This window comes from Lygodium microphyllum, chromosome 8 (assembly GCF_053477565.2).
Source record: "Lygodium microphyllum isolate KBCC chromosome 8, Lygodium_microphyllum_v1.1.10, whole genome shotgun sequence".
NCBI classification, from domain to species: Eukaryota; Viridiplantae; Streptophyta; class Polypodiopsida; order Schizaeales; family Lygodiaceae; genus Lygodium; species Lygodium microphyllum.
In genome coordinates, this window is record NC_141142.1 from 125,611,062 (window position 1) to 125,635,542 (window position 24,481).

The 24,481-nt window shown below is 43.8% G+C and overlaps 1 pseudogene; it reads left to right on the top strand.

Annotated features, from left to right (window-relative positions):
* Positions 1-23,484: 23,484 nt before the first annotated feature.
* Positions 23,485-24,126, top strand: LOC148032827 (accumulation of dyads protein 2 pseudogene; annotated as a pseudogene).
* Positions 24,127-24,481: the final 355 nt, after the last annotated feature.

Consider the following 24,481-nt stretch of genomic DNA (forward strand, 5'->3'; position numbering starts at 1 on the left):
CATTTTCAAATACCTAACTTTCCTTTTCCTTGGCAAATTATCCCCAAGAAAAGTGAGTAACAGGATGATTAGTCATTCTCTTGTAAGTTAAATTCTTTCAATAACTTGCCAACCTCATTTTCGAGAGATGACAAAAACTCTCTTGTGGACAAATCTCAAGACTATACAATGTTGCGGCTTTGTGCACAAGTATTGCATCTATTCCACGGAATCCTTCTATCCATTGCTTAGCGTTTCCCGATCACGGAGTTTACCTCCATCGAGTAACAGGGTTTTATTGGGTATCCTTCAAATCATCCCTAATTATGTTGGTCCATGGTTCTAGAAATATGCAACTCCGTCGGAGTTTCGTCATGATCCTTAGGATAAAACCTTAGATCATTTCAAGCATGAACATCTAATTGTTTCGCCAATTTGTGAACGTGTGTAGGATCTTTAGATTCACGGTTTCCGTCTAAAGCTAGGTCGAATTATTATTGTACTAAACCCTAGTTAACACTTAGGATTCCTATTATATTGACTCAATCATGTCCCACGAATCCTTGTGGTTTAGATTATTTAGTCAATTCAATTATGCTTGTCTTGCGACAAGGATGATCTTTCTAAAGTAGTAAACTAAATCTAACGGAGAACAATAGATACAATTCCACCAATACGCATAAGCACGCGGTTTATTGTTTTCACGCAACACATGGTCCATGATAACTTTATCTTTCCTTGGTAAGGTAAAATGTTTGTTAAACTGTACGCTAACTTCCCTAGGATCTACTAGGTCTTACAAGCTATTTGCAAGTCCATACGTACACTTTAGTACTCTATTAATTCTTTCCGAATGATACCTTATGATGCTAACCTTTTTTCTATGAAATCATTACGAGAAGTATGTTACCTAATGTGCAGTATACGCTTATTTCTAGCATGTCTAGGACGAAGATAATGCACTTATAAATTCCATTTCTTTGCCTAGGTTTAGACTCATTGCCTTGAAACGGTACCAAAACTGCATGCATCTAACCTTCTAATCGTTCAAATTCATGACAATTTCAATCTTACCTAATGTTCAAGAGATGTATTTCTTTCCAATTTCCGTATGCATATTAAGCGTAAAAATGCAATTACTTTTTATGGGCTAAGCGCGCCTAATCATTTCCTTATGCAGAATTAACTCGGAAGAACCTGGACTTGTGGAGTCGGGGAGATGTCCACTTGCACGTTCAGAGATGAGCCTCCCGCGGTCGCACCTTGTGATCGTTTTGGGGCCATCATAGTCGTAAATTCGACTTCCGATTTGCCTTTGTGGTCCACGGAGTGACGGCTCTCGGAATACGGCCTTCCGACCTCTGCCTTTATCCTTGTATGCGGGAGAATTCCTCTTCGGGATGGTGCTTGCGACAAAAGCTTAGGAGTTTTCAAGAAAACTCGAATCGGTGTGGAATTTAACCTCGGACGGCTAGCGGCTTAAAATCTTCTTGTGGACCTTTTCGATGGGTCATGCAGGGTCTTTATGGCTTCACGGTCCCCTCTTCCAAAATCCGGGAAGGGGTATTAATGGATCTTCTTGGAAAAGTGGCGGAAAAGGGTCTTTGGGAAGGCCTTTGGAAAAATGGTGGGAAGGGCCTTTAAGGAGGCCCCTCTTAGAAGCTTCCAAAGAAGCTTCTAAGAAGCTTCTTGCTTCCCTGAACCACGTGGGGGGAAAGATCGTGAACAGCGTGGCGGCGGGTGGAAGCTGCCTGGCAGCTGTGGCGGACGAATGGCGGCAGCGACAGCGGCCTGGCGGCCAGGACGGACTGGGGCGCAGCAACAGCTAGCGGCTGGACTGGCGACGGTCTCCTACACGGCGGCGACCAGCACAGCGACCTCACGTCCCTCTCCTCCACGGCCCAACAGCTTCTCCCTTGCTCCCTCTCTCACAGGCCTCCCCTCTCTCCCTCTCACAGCCTCCTCCTTAGCACACCCCCTTGATGGAGGGGTGTTTATATAGGAATGGGGGGGTGGGGAAGAGGGTCTCCACCCACGTGGAGAGTTCCCTCATGCAATCTTCACTTGGCCATCCCTCCCCCCACACTCCCTCTCCTCCAGCCATGCATCGGCTGGGGGAAGGGATAATAGTAAAAAAAATTTCCTTAATTTAATTAAATTGCCCCTCCCAAGAGGGTGTTTTTGCGGGTCTTGCGGTTTTGATCTCCCGGTCTTGATTTACCAAAGCGGAGGACCCTATTTCACGCGCGCGGGTCACATATTATACTTCCAATAAATTTCAATCCGAGAGATACCCTTTGCACAGGGTTTGCACGGCGTGTGGGAAGTAATATTTACGGTACGGTACATGGAAATATTACATTCTCTCCCCCTTAGAAGAATCGAGATGTCCTCATCTCGAGATAAACTGGGGATATTGAAGATTGAGAGAGCTTTCATCCATCCAGGTAGCATCCTCTTCGGGGTAATCTTTCCACTGGATGAGGCATTCTCTCAAGGTTCTAGATCTCAACTGTCTCTCCCTGACATCTAAAATCTTTTCCGGCCTTAGTTCAAGGATTCCTTGACTAGGCATTACAATTTGTTGGTCATCAAGTACATGATTTGGGTTGGGTACATACTTTTTCAAGAGACTAATATGGAATACATTGTGAACCTTTAGGTTATCCGGAATTTGGAATTTATAAGCATTGGGTCCTAGGCATTTGAGGATTTTATACGGTCCACAGTACCTTGGACTTAGCTTCTTGCATTTACCTAGAGATAAAGAACTCTTCTTGGGGCGTACACGAATGAAGACCATGTCTCCTTCTTCAAAGATCCTCTCTTGGCGCTTTAAATCTGCATATGCCTTTTGTCTATCTTTGGCTGCTTGTATGTCTTATCTTATTGACCTTATTTGGTCATCCATGTCCTCCAACATTTGTCTTGAAGCTTCCACTCTCAGGGTAGGATCAGAAAAATTTAGAGGACTTCGACAATCATGACCATACAATGCCTGAAAAGGAGTCATTTGAATGCTTTGCTGATAAGAAGCATTGTAAGCAAATTCTACTAAAGGCAAATATTGAATCCATCTCTTTGGCTCTCGACAGCAGTAAGCCCTAAGAATATCTTCAATGATTTGATTTACTCGCTCTGTTTGTCCATCTGTTTGGGGATGGTAGGCAGTGCTAAAACAGAGTTGAGTCCCAATAGCTTCAAAGATAGCTCTCCAGAAGTGAGAAGTGAAAAGAGAATCTCGATCGCTAATGATCCTTCTAGGTAGCCCATGTAGCTTGAATATTTCTTTGATAAACACTCTTTCAATATCGGAGGCTTTATAGTTTGTCTTTACTGGAATCAGGTGTGCAACCTTAGTAAGCATGTCAACTACAACCATAATGGAGTTGTATCCTCCTTGGACTTGGGGTAAGCCCACCACAAAATCCATACTGATGAATTCCCATTTCATTTGGGGAATGTCAAGTGGTTGCAATTTTCCTGGCATCATGACATGTTCAGCCTTGATACGTTGGCAAGACAAACATTCAGTGACATATTTGAGGATGTCACCTTTGAGCCTCTCCCAATAATAGCTCTTCCTGACTGCATTAAGAGTTTTTGCATAGCCGGGATGTCCTGTGAAAGGGGAATCATGTGCTTCCCACAATATTTTCCGCTTAAGTGACTGGCTTGCTGGTATACATAGCCTTGTTCTGTAATAAATAAGTCCATTGTCAATAGAAAATTCATGATACTTTGCCTGTAACTTCAAATTCTGATCCTTGGTAGATATTTCTTTTATCATTGCTTGGTAAGCTAAGTCATGGCATGCTTCCTCTCTAGCTAAATCGAGTATAGGGTTGCTTGGCATAGATACTTTTGTAGCCAAAGATCTGGCTGTTGATGGATTCTGCAAGATTAGGGAGTTTAGGAATGCCTTGCGACTGAGTGCATCGGCAACCACATTCTCCTTTCCTGGCCGATACTTGATTTCAAAATCATATTCCTCCAATACTTCAATCCATCGACGTTGCCTCATGTTGAGCTCGTTCTGGGTAAAAATCCATTTGAGACTCTTGTGATCGGTTACTAGAGTGAACTTGTTTCCCAACAAGTAGTGTCTCCAAAGCTTTAGAGCATGGATGACATCTAATAACTCCAGATCATGAGTGGCATAATTCTTTTCGTGACTCTTCAATTTCCTTGAAGAATATGCTACTGGATGACCTTCCTGCATAAGAACACACCCCAAGGCAAGAATGCTAGCATCAGTTACTACCTCGAACTCCTTACTGAGATCAGGAAGTCTCAAAATAGGTGCTGATACCAAACATTGCTTCAATTGGTCGAAGCTATTTTGCTCGGGAGTTGACCATGTAATAGAAGTCTGCTTCTTTAGTAAGTCGGTAAGAGGTGCTGCAATCAAAGCATAGTTTTTGATAAAGATCCTATACCATCCTGTCAAGCCAAGAAAACTACGTATCTCTTTGACAGATACTGGTATTGGCCATTCAAGCACATCTCTGACTTTGGCTGGATCTACTGATATTCCTTCTGATGATACTATGAATCCTAGATATTCAATCTGCCGTTTGAAGAATGCACACTTCTTCATTTTTGCATACAACTTATGAGACCTCATTGTCTCCAACACAATCCGTAGTTGGGGTTCATGATCTTCTTCATGTTTAGAATAGACTAAAATGTCGTCGAAGAAGACAAGCACGAAATCATCAAGATATGGCCTAAAAATATCCTGCATTAATCTATTGAAAGTGGCAGGTGCACTTGTAAGTCCGAATGACATAACCAAGAATTCAAAGTGCCCATATCTTGTATTGAAGGCCGTTTTTGGAATATCCTCATCCTTGATCCTGATTTGATAGTAGCCTGATCTGAGATCAATTTTGGAGAAGATCTTTGCACCTTGAAGGCGATCAAGAAGCTCATCTATTCTAGGAATAGGGTACTTGTTCTTGACTGTTGATTGATTCAACCCACGGTAATCAATACATAGTCGAAGTGTCCCATCTTTCTTTTTCTGAAATAGGACTGGAGCTTCCCATGGTGAATTGCTAGATCTGATGTAGCCTTGGTCTAGCAGTTGCTTGAGTTGTTCCTTCAACTCAATTGCTTCCGATATAGACATTCTATAGGTTCTCTTCACAATTGGCACAGCTCCTATTACTGGCTTGATCTCATGATCTACTTCTCTTTGAAGTGGGAGTTCTGTTAACTCTTCAGAATTACGTCCCCGTATTCTTTTAGCCAAGTGACCAATTTACTTTACTTCTTATCAATATTCATAGTCAAGTCAATCGTTGATTAAAAAGTTTTATTCCATTCATAACAGCATAACCCTTTCGTGGTACAATTATTTCTTGGGCCGATGAACAAGTTAATACATTAATTCGAGGAGAATAAGATATTATTGCATTCAGCTACAGGAACTGAGTAGTAGTACGGATTGGGGTCATTGATCTTCAGGAATCGGTAGTTCATTGGAAGATTAGGGTATCTCTTCCTTCGATATCCATTCTTCTCACGACGGCCCAAAACCTTGATTCGGTCGGCAGGGATTCTTTGAATCACTTCCCCGTACACATATTTATTTTGGTTAACCCTTCGACCTCCAACCTGTAGGGTCGCGTTTGCGTGAGCCTCAATAAAGAGGAACAGCTTTACGATCTTCAAATCCTCCATCCACTTGATTCTCTTCAAGTTAATTTGAAGGTACGTGGGTCGATAGGCAGTTATGTAATAGATCCCTGAAACACCCATCCATCTCTGTTCCATGTACACAGGCGATGGATTGTAAATGCGATCTAGGATGTTCATCATTTCAATTCTCTGCCTATAATGCGGAGAATGCATCGCAGTCATGAACATGATCCGGAACACCAAAAACTTGTTCCACACCTCGTAACTCTGCAAGACAGTATTGAAGATGAGAAAATGTTTGGACAGGAACAATTTCTTTACTTCACTTCTAATGAAATCTTATGAAAACAATTCCATTATAAGTCGGCTCTGATACCAACTGTAACGTGTCCACTGGAACCATTCAGGACACGTCTTAGCAGTCCATCGGAAAGGATGTCTAGAAAACTCCGCCCGGCACTCCCATGGAATGTTACGGGTTTTGCAATCTAGGTCTTCCCGAGCCTGCCACGTAGCGGAAGTATCCTGGCCGTTCCCACTTAGGATCGACCTGAATTTGGGTTTCCCTGTTTAGTCAATAGCTAGCAACAACTAGCGTCGGACCCGAGCGAACTACTTTACGCAGAAGCGCCCGGACCGAAGCGGATTCACGCTGCACTTGGTTCAAGGAGAATGGGAACAAGAGGGATGCAAGGCTCAACCTCTCTGCCATAGGCATAGTCCCATTCCGTTCCCCTAAAACAGCGTAAATCGGGCAGGATGTAACTCTAGGTCATCGTCCTCGTTACTCGCTTTGATGCTGATGGTCAACCTGCTGTTCGTCGAAGACCTTGAGAAAAGTTCCCAGCTAACCGGGACCACCCATCCGTAGGACGGACCCATGATCCATCCTCCGCACTTTCCTCGGTTTGTTTTAGTTATGTAATTACCTACCACATTAGTTTGACATATACAAACAGCTTCCTTGATTAACCCTGTTAAGCACGGGTTCCTTCACGTAATCTTATCACAGGACATAAAGAAAACAATGCCAAACAGCTCCTTTATTATCATTTTATCCTTTTATCTTTGGAATACAAGGAGTTCCCGCCTGTAGGCGTAATCATAATCCGCCCGAAGGCTATCCAGTAATCCTTCAGTGATTACTAATCCAAGTTTCCACCCGTAGACTAGTATGCGGGCCTCGAGATCCAATCCCGAGTCACGTTAGTCTCTTGTGCAGGGCCCGGAAGGCGAGGGATTTACGGCCAGAGCCCCCTCTGGCACCCAAGCGTCCTCCTGCTCCAAGCAGAACTCAACGGAGAGACCTCTCACGGCGGGTTCGGTCCACGTTCCCGGCACGGTTCACAACCCCCTTGGTTAGGGTCAGGCAGGCAGTCGGGGGTAACTGAAGCTGCCTCTCAGGCACCAACCTGAAGCTTTAGATATATTTTCATCCTTTAGTTCATTGAGCAAACAATGCAAACAGTCCTTTCTAAACTGTTACAAGCACAAGCAATTTCAATGGTCTTTTAGCTGGCAAACTGTTAAGGAATGACTCCTTTCCTCCGAATGCAATCCGCATTCGTTCTGGAATCAATTGCAACTTGGCAAGATTCCTATCATTCTTGGGTTAGGGTCATGCCCTACCCATACTTTAGTGTTTAGTTGTGGTAGGTTCTAGCGACCATGTCGCTTCAGTTTATTGTCTGGTCATTTTCAAATACCTAACTTTCCTTTTCCTTGGCAAATTATCCCCAAGAAAAGTGAGTAACAGGATGATTAGTCATTCTCTTGTAAGCTAAATTCTTTCAATAACTTGCCAACCTCATTTTCGAGAGATGACAAAAACTCTCTTGTGGACAAATCTCAAGACTATACAATGTTGCGGCTTTGTGCACAAGTATTGCATCTATTCCACGGAATCCTTCTATCCATTGCTTAGCGTTTCCCGATCACGGAGTTTACCTCCATCGAGTAACAGGGTTTTATTGGGTATCCTTCAAATCATCCCTAATTATGTTGGTCCATGGTTCTAGAAATATGCAACTCCGTCGGAGTTTCGTCATGATCCTTAGGATAAAACCTTAGATCATTTCAAGCATGAACATCTAATTGTTTCGCCAATTTGTGAACGTGTGTAGGATCTTTAGATTCACGGTTTCCGTCTAAAGCTAGGTCGAATTATTATTGTACTAAACCCTAGTTAACACTTAGGATTCCTATTATATTGACTCAATCATGTCCCACGAATCCTTGTGGTTTAGATTATTTAGTCAATTCAATTATACTTGTCTTGCGACAAGGATGATCTTTCTAAAGTAGTAAACTAAATCTAACGGAGAACAATAGATACAATTCCACCAATACGCATAAGCATGCGGTTTATTGTTTTCACGCAACACATGGTCCATGATAACTTTATCTTTCCTTGGTAAGGTAAAATGTTTGTTAAACTGTACGCTAACTTCCCTAGGATCTACTAGGTCTTACAAGCTATTTGCAACTCCATACGTACACTTTAGTACTCTATTAATTCTTTCCGAATGATACCTTATGATGCTAACCTTTTTTCTATGAAATCATTACGAGAAGTATGTTACCTAATGTGCAGTATACGCTTATTTCTAGCATGTCTAGGACGAAGATAATGCACTTATAAATTCCATTTCTTTGCCTAGGTTTAGACTCATTGCCTTGAAACGGTACCAAAACTGCATGCATCTAACCTTCTAATCGTTCAAATTCATGACAATTTCAATCTTACCTAATGTTCAAGAGATGTATTTCTTTCCAATTTCCGTATGCATATTAAGCGTAAAAATGCAATTACTTTTTATGGGCTAAGCGCGCCTAATCATTTCCTTATGCAGAATTAACTCGGAAGAACCTGGACTTGTGGAGTCGGGGAGATGTCCACTTGCACGTTCGGAGATGAGCCTCCCGCGGTCGCACCTTGTGATCGTTTTGGGGCCATCGTAGTCGTAAATTCGACTTCCGATTTGCCTTTGTGGTCCACGGAGTGACGGCTATCGGAATACGGCCTTTCGACCTCTGCCTTTATCCTTGTATGCGGGAGAATTCCTCTTCGGGATGGTGCTTGCGACGAAAGCTTAGGAGTTTTTAAGAAAACTCGAATCGGTGCGGAATTTAACCTCGAACGGCTAGCGGCTTAAAATCTTCTTGCGGACCTTTTCGATGGGTCATGCGGGGTCTTTATGGCTTCACGGTCCCCTCTTCCAAAATCCGGGAAGGGGTATTAATGGATCTTCTTGGAAAAGTGGCGGAAAAGGGTCTTTGGGAAGGCCTTTGGAAAAATGGTGGGAAGGGCCTTTAAGGAGGCCCCTCTTAGAAGCTTCCAAAGAAGCTTCTAAGAAGCTTCTTGCTTCACTGAACCACGTGGGGGGAAAGATCGTGAACAGCGTGGCGGCGGGTGGAAGCTGCCTGGCAGCTGTGGCGGACGGATGGCGGCAGCGACAGCGGCCTGGCGGCCAGGACGGACTGGGGCGGCAGCAACGACTGGCGGCTGGACTGGCGGCGGTCTCCTACACGGCGGCGACCAGCACAGCGACCTCACGTCCCTCTCCTCCACGGCCCGACAGCTTCTCCCTTGCTCCCTCTCTCACAGGCCTCCCCTCTCTCCCTCTCACAGCCTCCTCCTTAGCACACCCCCTTGATGGGGGGGTGTTTATATAGGAATGGGGGGGTGGGGAAGAGGGTCTCCACCCACGTGGAGAGTTCCCTCATGCAATCTTCACTTGGCCATCCCTCCCCCCACACTCCCTCTCCTCCAGCCATGCATCGGCTGGGGGAAGGGATAATAGTAAATTTTTTTTCCTTAATTTAATTAAATTGCCCCTCCCAAGAGGGTGTTTTTGCGGGTCTTGCGGTTTTGATCTCCCGATCTTGATTTACCAAAGCGGAGGACCCTATTTCACGCGCGCGGGTCACATATTATACTGCCAATAAATTTCAATACGAGAGATATCCTTTGCACAGGGTTTGCACGGCGTGTGGGAAGTAATATTTACGGTACGGTACATGGAAATATTACAGATTTGCTCGTTGACTCATCAGCATGCATCGCACTAGGTGATGATGACGACATGATTAAACCTAATTCATGACAACATCAAAATATTTGTCATTCATATGTTTACATAAAAACTTCAAGCTAGCGTATTAATTATTCTAAGATCTCAATTTTAAATACACAAAACTCATCATAAATACATTAAAACTTATGATAAGAATTCACTATGAAAACTTATCTTAAAAATAAAAAATTATGATAAAGCCTAAATGTGCGTCTATATCCGTGTTTACTAACGTGTCTATATTAGCGTCTATTTGCGTGTCTATACTCGCGTCTACATAAACCTTAGACGCCCATATACACACCAAAATAGACGCACACATCAAAATTCAAACCATACTTAAATCATTTCTTTTCAAACTGCACCTTTCCTTTCCTACGTTTTTTGCGATTCTGAAGCTTGAGTTTAGCCGACATGCAGTCTCTTCATGCCTCACCTCCTCATGACTCACCTCTTCTTTCATTTCAAACACATAAGAAGGGAAAAAGAAAAGCCAAGGAGAGGAAGAAAGAGAGAACAAGAGAGAGGAGAACAAGAGGAAGAAGAAGCAGCAAGCAAGCAAGCAAGCATCAAGGGAGGGTAACCAAGGAGAGGAAGAAGGAGAAGGAAGAAGCGCCACCACCCGCCACACCAAACACCCAAGGTGACTCTCTCTCTCTCTCTCTCTCTCTCTCTCTCTCTCTCTCTCTCTCTCTCTCTCTCTCTCTCTCTCTGTGCTTTGTCTGTGTATTAGGATTTTTGATTCTATTATGTATTGCATTTTGTAAATCATCAATGGCAGTCGTCGGACTAAAATTAGCCAACTGAGTGTGTCTGCCAGCGCGTCTACATTCAGTGTAGACGCAGGTATAGACACAAAGAAATGTTTTCTCTCATTGCATCTGAGGACGCGTCTCAGAGCGCATGTGCTCTGCAGTCTACGAGATGATACACGCGTGCGCCAGAGCATTGACTTGGAATATGTGTCTGAGAGCGCGTCTATACTGCATCTCAGATGCGGTAATAGACACGCTCTGGGCAGAGGGTTGACTTTAGGAACGCGTTTGAGAGCACGTCTAACCTGCAATTTAGACGCGGTCATATACACGCCAACTCTCCTAGCTCTGATAAAAAATAATATATTTTTGCAATGATGAATGTGACCAATCCCATGTTTGTGTTTATTAGTTTTCTTGTTTATGAGAAGCATTAGCACTTAAGTTTTATGCTCAATGTCTAAAGAAAGCTCTTTGAAAATATTTAAGTATGAATGAAGGTAATATATGATTTTTTGCATGCAAACAAATTTGTTTTTTTTCTGTGTTTTTTTTGCAGATGTCGTATCCTGGTTCATCTAGCAATGACCCGGATTTGGATCGCATAAATGATACATTGGCCTCATTTGGCAGCGGGATCAATGCATTTTTGGAGGTTTTCCTAGTAGGGAAGACTTCATGGGAGAGATGACCAGACACCTCAACCACTCTCCCACAGCAGACGAGATGTTCAGCGTCATGTCTGAAACGCCTCTAACGTCTTTGCATGGCACTACTTTCCAAAATCCAATTGTAGGTACTCCACATGCAGATACTCCACGTGCAGGTACTCCACGTGAAGCACCTGTACATGTATCGGCTGAAGCACAAGCGTCAGCTGACACACGTGCATCTACAGAAGCACGTGCATCCAATGAGGCAGAGGATAGTCGAGAGAGAGGGAGGAGGGAGAGTCGAGGGGGAGAACGAGGCTTGTGTGGGGGTTGCCTAGGAGGTGGCGAGTGATCACCCTCACCAGTAGATCACGTAGAGGAGCCTGTACACCAGTACTATAGAGTTACAGATATTGGTGGCATCTTCCATGATGATGAAGGAAGGGATGTAATGGCGTACATGAGGAGCGTCGTGCATGCGACGTATAAAGATTGTTTCGTCTACTTCAAAAATCAAAAAAGCGGCTTGAGACAGGAGGTATTGAGGGCAGTCTATAGGAGGTACCCAAATCCTGAGGGTCAGCGATTCTCAGATGATTGGGGACGCACAAAAGTGAGGGATTTGCTTCACAACAAAAGATCCCATCTCATGACACGCACCAGAGACTCACTATAGAGACAGGAGGAGGGGTGTGGAGCCTATAGCCAACCACCTATGTGCCACTGCATAGAGTGGAAGAAAGCCAAGAAGAAAGCAGCAGAGAAAGTGAAGAGTCGCCAGCATATAGAGGCACGACGCATCCAAATGGAAACCATGGGATCGTCACATTACGGATGGGCCGTAGAGAGTCGTGGGAGGCAGATTTTGTAAGTATATTTTGATTTCTAGTTTTTTAAAATTTATATTTCTTTCAATTCTTTGTATTATTTGTTCTAATACATTGTGTCTCAGAATTGTTTGTATATATCATAATTGTTTTGCAAACTACTATTGTTGGTAGGATACCTACTCCTAGAGAGGTAGGTTACCATCGAGGCCATAACCGCGCAACCACATGGCTTCACGTCTATGAGGAGGGTCTCATCACTGAGGACCAATACAACCAGGCTATGAGGATTCGATAGCCAGAGGAGGTATGGTTTTCTTACTTTTCTATTAAAAGTATAGCTAATTATAACTTTTTCTCCACCATGTCTACGTAAGCAACCTTGATCTTTTATGTGTGTAGGCGAACCCGGATGTGGAGCATAGCGAGGAGGGGGATAGCGATGCTAGTAGCCATGGTGGTGCTAGCGAAGATGTTTCTTTTTCAGATTCGTAGAGGAGCACCATACCTCCTCTATGGCCTTGTTTTCTTGTATATGTATTATCCATCTTTGAGCCTACTGCTTGCGGCCATGCTTTAGGTCGCAAGCACTTAAACTCCCCATGTAAATGCTTTTGATCTATAATGAATACATGGACTTTTATTTTCAATTCTTGTGCTTTTAGATCCATTGTCTTTTTCCAAATGCACAAACTGATGTATGGGAGGGTTCAGTTCTGTTTTGTACGTCTATCTGCACGTCTAAATCGCAGAAAACGCGCGTTTATAAGTGTGTCTACAATGCAGAGTACACGCGCTCATACACGTGCCAGATAATTCAAATTTTTAAAAAATTAAATATATTTTTTAAAAAAAAGAGATTTTTTGTTTTCCGTTTGCGTCTATGGGTGCTTGTAAAAGCGTGTCTATGAGGGTGTCTATATGCCCGTCTAACTGCCAGATAGACATGCTAATAGACGCATAAAATAAATTAAATAAATAGCAATTTTGGTTTATTATGCGCTTGTATTCACGCGTATATATGTGTGTCTATTGCAGTCTATTTTTGCGTGTAAATTAGTTCATATATGCGATTATAGACGCGACGTTGTAGACGCGTAGATAGACGGGCGGATAGATGCGCCCGTAAGATTTTCTCTATATTCAAAAATCACGTCTAAAATGTTAGATATGATCAATGCCCCACCCTCATTAGGTACTACCAATGATCCATGGTGCTCAAAGTTGTAAGGCCCCCATTATGAGGAGAAGCCAAGTGTGAGCCCGGACATTGGTGGAGTCCTGACTTGTATATCAGATGAGGTCTATGTGACCGGATGGCAAAAAGGTGACCATTGTGGGTCTAATCTTTGGGTTAGACAGAGTGGTTAAGCTGGTAGCAACTCGAGGCACATTGCATTGAGTTGCGTAGTAAGGGAGTTAAAAGGGGCCCCTATTGTGGGGTCCGGGGGCCGCGGAAGCGGCCCCTGGCTGGGGGGTCCCAGGGGGGCCAGCGGCCCCCCTGGCGGGGGTCCGGGGGCAGCGCCCCCGGCCCGATGGTAAAGGGAATATTCCCTGGAATATTCCCTGGCCGACTAGTGGAGGCTCATATGGTAGGTCGGTCAGCAGGCCGACCTAACGACCTACGCGGGCTATAAAAGCTAAACCCCTTCGCAGCCATCTGACACTCATCTTTCACCCAGTCAGAGTTGTTGTTCCAGCTAGCCTTAAGCTCTTCGCCTATCTTCTGTCTAGATCGCCATCTAAGCTTCACTCAGTGGAAGCGCACGGGTGGACAGAGCCATCTTTGTATCAGTTGTTTGAAGTTAAAGAATTTACTGATTCTCCTCTTATCTGTTGTGTACTCTCTATCTCTTTCTCAGATTCTGTTCGCTGCGCCGTGTAATATTTTACATGGTATCAGAGCCCAGGGGGCTCTAGAGATCGGAGAGCGTGCAAGAGGCAAAGGCTTCAACAGCAAAGAGAAACGATGTCGACTCCGGGAAGCAGTTCTGGCGCATCAGGAAGCGGTGCAGGAGGTGGTGCTGCTGTACCGGCTATTCAAACACTGAGGATTCGTCCACCAACCTTCAGCGAAGGCAAGTTAGATGGTACAAACTACACCTTGTGGAAGTTCAAAATTACAACTATCCTTGATTCTTATGAGCTTCTGGAGACTGTGCTGGGGACTGACGCAGAACCACAGCCTACCCCCGACCCATCAAATCCTAGTGTGATGATTCCTCCGAATGCAGATCTTCTACGAGCTTGGAAACGAAGGAATGCAGATGCATTGTGTGCCTTAGTTACAAGCTGTTCTGACAGTGTTTTGACTCTGATTCAGCATACAACCAAAGCGTCAGAGGCTTGGAATGTACTAAGGAGTCAGTATGAAACACGAAACCAAACAAGGATTCAAAACTTGGAGAATCAACTAGCAGCGGAGAAGTTTGCTGAAGGAGAGACGGTTGAAGCATTCATCACTCGGATTAAGAATCTGCGCGACCAGATGGCTGGCGCTGGGATACAAAAGACTAGCGAAGAGCTAGCTCGGAGGTGTCTTCGGATTTGTCCACAAAAGTTTGATGGACTAGTAACTGCCCTTAATACTCAGGTGAGACCTCAAGCTTTGACTTTTGAGGAGTTTTGTGCATTATTAATGGAGGAGGAGTTGAGGCTGAAAGCCCGAGAAGGAAGCAACAATGGAGATGCTGCATTCTCTGCCAATGCAAAAGGCAAAGGTGTTTCCTCCACCAAAAATGATGGTGACAAAAAGAAAAAGGGCGGCAAGAAGAAGTTTCAAGGAGAGTGCTTCTACTGTAAGAAGAAAGGACATGCAATTGCAGATTGTCGTGTCAAGAAGGCAGATGAAAAGAATGGTACCCTTAAAACTAAAGGGAAAGAGACAGCCAATACGGCTGAAGCAGAGTTGGAATTATTCATGGCGACCATTGAGGAAGTGTGCTCCTCGGCGCAAGAAGAATCTACCACTGACTCTTGGGTGTTGGATAGTGGGGCCTCCCGTCACATGACCAACAAGAAAGGTCTATACAGTTCTATGCAGCCTCTACAAGAATCCATCACTGTGACGGTTGGAAATGATGCTAAATGCCCTGCTGCGGGCACAGGTACTATTTCTTTTGTTGCTGCAAATGGTGAAGTAAAAAAGCTTTCAAATGTGTTGTATGTTCCCGAAATCAGGAGAAATCTCTTATCAGTTGCTGCCATAACTGATCTTGGTCATGAAGTGAGGTTCAAGAAGACAGGTGCAGAAATTATTGATAGTGCTGGCACAATTGTTGGCAAAGGAGAAAGAAGGAACAACCTGTATGAGCTAAGTGCTCTTACAGCCACCGCTGGAGTGGGCACAAGTAAGCTTTGGCATGAAAGGTTTGGACACATCGGATTTGTAGTATTGAAGGAGATGCAAAAGCAAGGTATGGTTGCTCACCTACCTACAATAACTGAATTGAAGGAACCATGTGAAGCTTGTATGATGGGCAAGCAACAGAGAAAGGCATTTCCACAAGAAAGCAAGAATAGAGCACATGCTCCTCTAGAGTTGGTGCATGCTGACTTGTGTGGTAAGATGCCTACACAGGCCTTGGGGGGATCTTCTTATTTTATGTTGATTGTCGACGACTACAGTAGGAAGATGTGGGTGTACTTCCTTCGTGATAAGGCTCAAGCTTTTGGTAAGTTTAAAGAATGGCTAATACTTGTTGAGAATGAAACAGGGAAAAGTGTGAAGAAATTTAGAACAGATGGTGGTGGTGAGTTCAACTCAAAGGAGTTTGAAGGCTTTTGCAAGAGCAAAGGGATCAAGCGTCAATTGACGACGCCTCACACACCTCAGCAGAATGGTGTTGTGGAACGCAGGAATCGTACCATTGTGGAGATGGCAAGATGCATGCTAAAGGGCAAGGGATTGCCTAACCATTTTTGGGCTGAAGCTGTTAATACTGCAGTCTACATTCTAAATCGGAGCTACACAAAGGCTCTCAAGGGAAAAACACCTCATGAGGCTTACACTGGTAAGAAACCATCTGTTTCACATTTCAGAATTTTTGGATGTGAATGCTATGCACATGTTCCAGATGAGAAGAGAAACAAGTTACAACCAAAAAGCAGAAAATGTATCTTCTTGGGTTATAGTGATGAGCAGAAGGCTTACAAGTTATATGACCAAGAGGCAAAGAAGATCATCGCGAGCCGTGATGTGGTGTTCAAGGAGGAGCCGCATACAGTGGAGGAGGAGAAGGCAAGGTCTTCCACTTTATCATCAAGCGAAGAAGTAGTCCACTATGAACCTGTCCCGAGAGCTATCCCTATCCTTAAGGAGGAGGAAGCATCATCTTCAGATGATGAGGAAAAAGTTCACCAACCTGACATCACCCCACCGGAAAAGCCATTGCCGCGCTGGGTGAAGCAGCTCTATGACCACAATAATCCTATGCCTGCATCTGTTGAGGAGAAGGCAGACGGACCAAGGAGGTCTCAGAGAATAGAGGAGCAAAGGAGGGCTTCTGCTCACATAGTCAACATGGCCTTGATGGTTGAGATTATGAGAGAAGTAAAGGAGCCAACTGACTTAGAAGAAGCACTTGCAGATCCATCATGGAAGGCTGCTATGCAGGCGGAGTATGACAGCATAATGAAGAATGACACTTGGGAGCTAGTGGATCGGCCAGCAAAGCGGAAGATTATTGGCACCAAGTGGATCTGGAAGGTAAAGTACAAGGCTGATGGTACCTTAGAAAAGTACAAAGCTAGACTGGTTGCCCAAGGATTTTCACAAGTTGAAGGGTTTGATTTTCAAGAGTCATTTGCCCCAACTGCCAGAATGACCACTATTCGCACGGTACTTGCAGTGGCTGCCCACAAGAAGTGGCCAGTGTACCAAATGGATGTTAAGTCAGCGTTCTTAAATGGTGACCTCAAGGAGGAGGTGTACGTGGCTCAGCCACCAGGGTTTGAGGCCCCCCATTCTGAGAACAAAGTGTGTAAACTGAAGAAGGCATTGTATGGGCTGAAACAAGCCCCCAGAGCATGGTACCAGCGGATAGATAGGTTCTTTTTAAACCTAAACTTCAAAAGATGTGCCTCAGATGCTAACTTGTATGTTTGCAGGGATGGTAAAAAGTCTGTAGTGATTGTCCTATATGTGGACGACCTTCTTATTACAGGTGACTATGAAGATATGATCAACCAAACTCGAAAGGCTTTGAGTTCTGAGTTTGAAATGACAGACTTGGGCTTGCTGCACTATTGTTTGGGGATTGAAGTCTGGCAAGAGCCAGGAAAGATCTTCATCTCTCAGAAGAAGTATGCATGGGAGATCTTGAAGGCATTTGGCATGACCGAGTGCAAGGAGATAGCTACACCTATGGAGGTGAATGCAAAGTTATCCGTCGAGGATACATCAGCATTAGCAGACATTGGGAGGTATAGGAGGTTGGTCGGCAGTCTGATCTACTTGTGTAACACCAGACCAGATATCAGTTTTGCTGTTGGTGTTTTGAGCAGGTTCTCAAACAAACCTCATGAGAGTCATTGGAAGACTGGGATGCGGGTGCTCAGATACTTGAAGAAAACTCTTGACTATGGTATCACATACAGTTTCGGAACTTCTCTTGTGGGGAACTGTGACTCAGATTGGGCAGGAGACATTGATTCCAGGAAGTCAGTTTCTGGTTATTGTTTCTCTTTGGGTTCAGGAATTTTCTCTTGGATTAGTAAGAAGCAACCAACAGTGGCATTGTCTTCTACCGAAGCAGAGTACAAGGCAGCTTGTTTTGCTGCATGTGAGGCCGTATGGTTGAGAAGGATTCTATGGCATATGGGAGTGCAGGATGAAGAACCAACTGTGCTGAGATGTGACAATCAGAGTTGCATCGCCATTGCCAAAAATCCAGTGTTTCATGCACGCACCAAACATATAGAGATCCAGTATCACTATGTGCGTGATTTGATGGAGGATGGGATAGTGGAATTGGTCTACTGTCCAACAGAGGAGAATGGAGCAGATATCTTCACCAAAGCACTTACGAAGGATCTGCTTCAAGTTCATCTTCAGAGACTCGGCATTGGGCCGAGGAGATAGTTCACCTATGGGTGGACATTGAGGGGGGGTGTTAGATATGATCAATGCCCCACCCTCATTAGGTACTACCAATGATCCATGGTGCTCAAAGTTGTAAGGCCCCCATTATGAGGAGAAGCCAAGTGTGAGCCCGGACATTGGTGGAGTCCTGACTTGTATATCAGATGAGGTCTATGTGACCGGATGGCAAAAAGGTGACCATTGTGGGTCTAATCTTTGGGTTAGACAGAGTGGTTAAGCTGGTAGCAACTCGAGGCACATTGCATTGAGTTGCGTAGTAAGGGAGTTAAAAGGGGCCCCTATTGTGGGGTCCGGGGGCCGCGGAAGCGGCCCCTGGCTGGGGGGTCCCAGGGGGGCCAGCGGCCCCCCTGGCGGGGGTCCGGGGGCAGCGCCCCCGGCCCGATGGTAAAGGGAATATTCCCTGGAATATTCCCTGGCCGACTAGTGGAGGCTCATATGGTAGGTCGGTCAGCAGGCCGACCTAACGACCTACGCGGGCTATAAAAGCTAAACCCCTTCGCAGCCATCTGACACTCATCTTTCACCCAGTCAGAGTTGTTGTTCCAGCTAGCCTTAAGCTCTTCGCCTATCTTCTGTCTAGATCGCCATCTAAGCTTCACTCAGTGGAAGCGCACGGGTGGACAGAGCCATCTTTGTATCAGTTGTTTGAAGTTAAAGAATTTACTGATTCTCCTCTTATCTGTTGTGTACTCTCTATCTCTTTCTCAGATTCTGTTCGCTGCGCCGTGTAATATTTTACATAAAAGTGCGTCTATGAGGCCTTTTTGTTGTAGTGGAAGCATACATAGAATATACTTGAATAACTCGGACAGACTCGCATTGCTCCACCCATATACACACTTAGAAGTGCAAGTAGTGTCTTCAGGCGAGATACTCAACACCCATCATATAATTGTATGGATGCTTCCTCTCTTAGGGAATCACATGACTTGACATCCATGGGCATCAATGCATCAATCATTGCCTCCATCTCAAGCTCCAAGATTGGAGGAAGGTCTGAAAGGTTGCATGTCTCCTCTAGTATTGAGGATATAGACTGAGTCGTGCCTTCCAAGTGGTAGATTGGCTCAAGCACTCCATCCATCACATGCCCATGAACTCTTCTAACTAGCCGCAATAGGTACATTCCTCCTTGGGATGAGACATCACCTCCCTATATAAATTTTATGGGTCTAATATTTTTATATATGATATTCAATTAGTTTGTGAATGTAATGCATGATTGATACATACTTTTCTTACCGTTTGCTCAAAGTTTGAGATCGCTTGACCAATGATCTCCGATTGGAACTGATCGAAGCGTCATACATGTTCTATAGATAAGCAACACTTTCTTCTGATTGCCATCTTGTATTGAGAGCAAGGACACAGGACACATTGATTAAGATACGTCTCACGATCTTAGACATCACAACCATCATCGTTTTCCATTTTATCTATATTATGATGAACAATAGGTTTTTTTTCTCATTCTCTTTTTCTTTTTTTGTTTGCCTCCCTTCATCCTTCTTTGCTTCTCTCCCCCCTCTCTATTTCTATTAAAAGTTTCTTTATCCCCCCATCTTCCCTCTCCACTCTCACTTCTTCTCTCTTTTCCTTTCCTTTCCTTCTTTTCTCTATATCTTTCTCTCATTTTATCTTTATTCGCACTTGACATATCTCATTAAAATCAAAATCAAAGATAAAAAATAAAAAATTCATAAAACAAGGCATTAATATACTCTCTCTCCCCACCCCTCGTCGTGCCTCTCTTCCCCTTATACCATTCCCTTTCTATACTTTTGTTCTCTCTAATTCTCTCATTGTTTCCGTTTTTCTCTCTCTTTCTCTCGCTATCTTTTTTTTTCTATCTCTCTTTTTCTCTCTATTTTTATCTCTTTTTCTCCAATTCTCTTTCTAGCTCTCTTTTTTTTCCCACTATCCTTCTTCTCTTTACTTTACCCTTTTATCCATCTCTCCCTTCACTCTTTGTTTCGTGCTCTCTCCCCCCTCTCTTTCTCTTTCTTTGTTTCCCCTCTCTTTGTTTCTCTCCATCTCCCTCATTGTTTTCTCACTCTCACACACACTCTCTCTCTATCCTTCTTCTCTTTACTTCACCATTTTCTCCACCTCTCCCTTCACTCTCTGTTTCGTGTTCTCTTCCTTGTCTCTTTCTTTCTCTCTTTCTCTTTCTTTGTTGCCCCTCTCTTTGTTTCTCTCCACCCCCTCGTTGTTTTCTCACTCATTCTCCTCTCTCCCTTCCTTTATCTCTCTCTTTATCTCTTTCTTTATTCTCTCTCTCTCTCTCTCTCTCTCTCTCTCTCTCTCTCTCTCTCTCTCTCTCTCTCTTCATTTTCTTTTCTTCATCTCCCTCTCTCATTTCCTCTCTTTCTCCCTCAATGCATCTCATTCTCAAAAAAAACAAACAAAAGAAAAGAAGAAAGCACAATGACAACAAACCAAGAGGAGGCAATGTACTTACTATAAAGGCTCGAGGATAGATTCTTTGTCTCCTCTTCACGACATCCCCTCTTTCTCCTTCGTGCACTTCTCCCTCTTCTTTGTGTACGGTAGCGGTTGTGGCCGCGGCAGTGAGAAGATTTCCTTGCCTCTCTTTCTCTCCCTCTCCCTCCCAAAGCTACAATCTCTTTCGCTCTCTCCCAACGGCAAAATGCTGCACTCAGCTTTTCGCTACTTTTTTCTCTTAGAGTGGTGTCGCTATTTGCATCAAAACAAATAGGGATGCCGCTATTTTGTGTCAAAAACTATCATCGCTATACCCCCATTCCCTTGTAGTATAATTAACTATTAACTACTACAAATACTACATAAGTCTAACTAATTAACTAATACTACTTAAATATAAACTAAAAATTTAATAAATGTAATAACAGTTTTACCTTTTAGCCAATTGATTATCTAAAACATATTAAATTAATAAGCGTATACTAGTCGATGCAATGATACTAATCATTGTGCCACGACAACACAATCGATATGCCATAACAACACAACCAATCTATGCCATGATTCATTAATCATTAATCCTAATGTATTAAGCAAAAGTGTGAGAAGGGTGACGTATTAAGCGTAAGCATGAGAAGGAAAAGTCACAATGTACTTATGTCTCTTACTTGCATATCAATGTCTTGATCATCGAGTCTCTCTCTTGCATCTCTTATTTGTAGGTCGATGTGTCAATCATCAGGTCTCTCTCTCTCTCTCTCTCTCTCTCATTTATTTACTTTATTATAATTTTAGCATTTCGTAAAAAAGGCTAAAAGCTAAAAGAAAAAGAAAAGCAATGAAACATTACTTTATTATATTTTTAGCATTTCGTATAAAAGCTAAAAGCTGAAAGCTAAAAAAATAGCAATGAAACATTAGACACCATAGTTTATATTGAAAAGGTCCCAAAATTTAGAAAAAACAAGAAAAAAGACACGTAAAAAAGCTAAAACTACTAAATAAAGTACTGCTAACTAAAGTAACATGTACATAACTAATAGTAACTAAAGTAGTAGTAATAACTAGTTAACTATACCATAAAAGATACACACTCTAATTATTAAGTAACTAAAGTGATTAACTAGCTAATTACTAACTGAAGTACTACATACATAATTAACTAATTCCTAATACTTGAGGTACTACTAACTACTAACATAACACATACAAAATTCTCTCTACGAGTAGTATACTACACTAAGAGCCTAAGCTGAAGTAACCTCTTGACCTGTGTGAAAGATTGTTATAGCATAATCTTACCACAATATTCCAAGTAGTATATTAGCTTAAAGAAATTTGGATTTTCCACACACTATAAAATCTCTTCAATTCTAATTCCCGCATACTTCAAAAATAGTTAGTCTTGATCCATTGATTAAAACATCAACTATAAATTAGCCTAACTCGAAACTCTAGATAAGTAACATTCAAGTCCTTAAATTTACAATAACCATATCCTCTACTAGACAAAAGCAAAGCAAATGAATTTGATGCTAAAGAAGCAAATGAAAGAAGACTGCTGCTCTTTGGAAAACGAAAGGCAAAGATAATTTTACAAAAGTTGTAGACACTTTCCTTCCAAGGGTAAGTTTTCTAAACTAAACATTGTTGCACTCTCAACAGATAAACCCTCATCATTGTAAAGGCTTGCAATACATCGCTAAGTCAAAAGGAATAGTTCAAACCTTCAACTTAAAGCTGAGCAATGGCTTGCTGCCATTGTAGCCATGAAAACATAGAAAAGACAACATAAAAGGTAGTGAAGGCTTAAGAACACGCATGAAAAAGCAAAGATGCGATAGCAAAGGAATGAAAAATACACAGGTGATCTTCAAAACGGACAAGAGAAAGTAAAACTTCTACCATATAAAGGAATGAAAGGCACACATAAGATCTTCATCAAAACAAGTAAAGGTAGCAAAAGCAAAAAGAAACAAAGCTACAATAGTAAAGGAATGAAAAACACAGGGAGGATTTATATCGAAGCAAGTGATGAGTATGGAGATTGAAGCAGAGCTTATAACAAAGGCTTACCTCAAAATACTTATTGTGCATGGCGTTGCAATTGGAGATGAGACTGCAAGCAAAGGCACGGCGACGACATTATCGATACTCATTGATCAACCTCCTTCCTTGTTGCAAATGAGTCAAGGCCTCTTGCAAGAGTTTCTTAGCATGCTTTTGCGAGAAGCCTAACCCTACTTTCATGCTTTTGCTTTCACCTTGGTTTTTTTTTTCATGCTATAACTGTCCACCTAAGCAATGGTAGCTTCTCAGTTTTGAAGCAGCACTCCCTCAACCAGTTGCAAAATTTTTGTTCTATATCACCTTGGTTTTTTGCTTTCACTTTCATTCATGTTCCCACTAGTGCTTCGTTATGGATACTTTGAATAGTGATTAATTGGTTGGTTTAACGTTAAAAATTCAAAAAGATAATTTTAAAAATCGAACAAATGAGAAAATGGATAAAAGAGAAACCTCCCTAGCTGAACGTGTTACACCGTCCGGGGCCCCATGTGGACAAGAAGGGTTTTCGATTTTTGACGGAAACTCCTGGAAACGGTTTCCATGAAAGCGCCTAATGGGAAGTTGGAACCGCTCTTTTATTTATGGAAGGAGGTTGCGCAGCACACAAACTTGTACGGTGGGCTCACGTCGCTCATAGTTGTACCGATGGTTTCACGCTCCACATTTATTATTTTGGGCGCTCGGCCCGATTGCGTGCCCCTCAAAAGAGGGGCGCGTCCATAGCAAAGAAAGGCGGGCGGTGCAGTTTATAAGAAGCGCCACCACCGCAGCCTCGAGACAACGCATCAACCACTCACCCACTCACTCAATCATTCGACATATAACATTGATACTTTCATAGAACAGTACAGATTAAGCTGCATGTCCAAGAGCTCCTCTAATTCTCATCATTCGCCGGCGCCGCCAGCAGAGCCGGCGCGGGCTCGTAAAATGGCCAATCCAGCGCCCCTGGGACTATTCGGCTTCGCCGTCACGACGCTGGTGCTGTCGAGCTACAATGCGGGGACCTTCGGCGTCCGCGCCTCCGATCCCATCAATGCGGTGGTGGGCCTGGCTGCCATCTATGGGGGCGCCGCCCAGGCAGTGGCAGGCCTCCTGGAGTTCTGGTACGGGGATACCTTCTCGGCCACGGCGTTCGCCTCCTACGGGGCCTTCTGGATCTCCTTCGCCTGCTTCCTCCTGCCATCCTTCGGCGTCGACTCAGCCTACCAAGCTAATACAGCGGCGCTCTCCCACGCCAAGGCCGTCTACCTGCTGGGCTGGACCCTCTTCACCTTCGTGATGCTGGTGGCAAGCGCCAGGACTTCCCGCGCCCTCTTCTCGCTCTTTTGTGCCGTGGCTGCCACCTTCGTCCTGCTCACCTCCGGCGAATTCGCCGCCTCCGTCCGCCTCCACAGGGCCGGGGGCTTCATGGGCCTGTTCACGGGCGTGCTGGCCCTTTACAACGCCCTGGCGGAGCTCCTGGAGACGCAAGAGCAGCCCCTGCTCCGCCTACCGCTAGGAAAGTTCGTCGACCGCTCTCTGCCAGCCGCCAGCCGTGTCTCTCACGCCGCCGACCTGGAGGCGCAATAGCGCCCACAACTCTATTTTAAATGTAAAGTATATTGCCAACACTTTTTCTAGCCTATTTAATGGAAATTAAGGCCGATTACAGGCTGAGGCCGCAGGACGCAAGAAGGCCTTAGGGTGGTTACACACCGCCATTGCCCGCCCAATCTGTACCCAGTTTGTGGGCATAGGAAAATTTGACTTGGGCGGTCACCTGTCCGCCACCTGCTTACATACTAGGTAGTGGACACTTTTCGTTATCAATAAGTGTTCGTCCACAATAGTTTACACACCGGCCACCACCTACCAGCGGACACTTCTTGAATTGTATGTGAGAATGAAGGGACGCTACGAATGTTAATCATCATTCTCATAATAA